The sequence below is a fragment of the Meleagris gallopavo genome, chromosome 1 (assembly GCF_000146605.3).
Source record: "Meleagris gallopavo isolate NT-WF06-2002-E0010 breed Aviagen turkey brand Nicholas breeding stock chromosome 1, Turkey_5.1, whole genome shotgun sequence".
Classification (NCBI taxonomy): Eukaryota; Metazoa; Chordata; class Aves; order Galliformes; family Phasianidae; genus Meleagris; species Meleagris gallopavo.
In genome coordinates, this window is record NC_015011.2 from 31,394,079 (window position 1) to 31,395,800 (window position 1,722).

The window sequence follows — 1,722 nt, forward strand, 5'->3', positions numbered from 1 at the left end:
TTTTTTTAGCACCTTTATTACATCCTCTGATACAGCTATCCTGTATAAGCAATGCTAATAACTGGGATTAAATTTACATTTTATCAGTCAGCAATGATGCAAAGAAATTAGATCACTTCTCTTGTTTTTAGAACATATTAATCAATTCTGTACTTATCCCAAGCAGCTCTAGCACTGTAACTACGGAGGGTTATAGAAGTGCATGTGTGAACACATATCTTCTGCCCTCTTTCCAAAACACACACACTTGCACACACTGATGGGTGTTCTGCCAGCTTTGAAGAACATAACTCATCACTTGCCTCATTATGAAAGACATTCATTTCCAGTAACAACAAAGAAAGTCTTCCATCCAGCAGTATGAAGGTAGACCATTCTCTATAAACATGTAAGATACACCAAATGCTAAAGGGGACTAAAAAGCACACAACACAGATCATCAGACCACAGAGAAAATCTCACCAAGTTCATTGTTACAGCAAGCAGAGGCTAGAGCACCAAAAATCTACCTCTGGCACACGAAGAGAGAGCGGGGAGGGAAAAAGTCAAATTCTTAAGTTGTGCAAGAATAAGTAAATCACATCCAACTATGACAGCATTAACAACACAATATCAAGGATTTATATTTTTTTGATGTTCACGTAAGCCTCCCAGACCATTTCTCTGCTCCTGGGCAGACAACACATGACAAGTGGATAAATAAGCTGTGCTCCCAGTCACACGCACCTGCCAGCTATCATCTTACCTTCCCGCTCTTGTGTGATCCCATTTGGACACGAGTAAGAAGTCTCCTCTTACAGCCGCATTGTGCTCATTCATGCAGTCATTCTCTAAACCAGTCTGGCAGCTCAGAGCGAGCAGAATTACACTTAAGCCTCTTTGACCAGGACACTGCAGGATCCTTCCTTGCTTTTGGTCCGTTCCCTGCTGGAGTGGGAAGTGGTGACCGATTCCTCCCACCCAATGGGCAAGCCCAAATGTCCACCTACAGCACCAAGGATCCATGGCTTATAGAGTCTGTCAGGCTGATCTCACCAAGAGGTGAGCCAGGGGTTAAAGTTATTTGTCTCATGACAGATCTGCTCTTCAGGTTAGCTGGAACGGGCCACACTGTGTCTTTAAGAGTGCTCTGTATGACTGCAGGGCTAGTCTTGGCACCTAGTCTTGGCCTTCTGAATATCCCTATTCAGGGAGAGCTATTGTGCTTTGACTTTTTGCTTCACCTTAATCCAAATGAGTATTCAAGTTCAGACAAGCCCTCTTGTTGTTCATAACTTTAACTACATAGGACATTATACAGGCAGCTATGAACTGGCAGAATCGGGCCCTTCACTATTGTCTTAAGCATGGTTTTGAAAAGAATACGGCACTGTTACTTATGGGATTGCCAGAGCAAACTGTGACCTGGCATCTGAAAAAAAGGAAGGAGACTGGGACGCGTGGCAACAACAGATGTCTGCCGTGCAGCTGGGACATGGACAAAGTCAGAGGGAGGATCTGCAGGAGGCTGTGGTGGGAGGCTGAGGCTGCAAGGCAAGGGCAGCTCCTTCCCCAGCCACAGAGACCCCATTTCAGTGCTGTCAAATGCTTCAGAGCAACAACTAAGAAATTCTTTCCATATCTGCTGTTAATTAGTAACTGCTTGTTTACATCTAGGAATGGCAAACACTGGTCTGCCTCTCCTGGAGTGCCATGCTTCAGGATTAGCAACAGACAGACCTT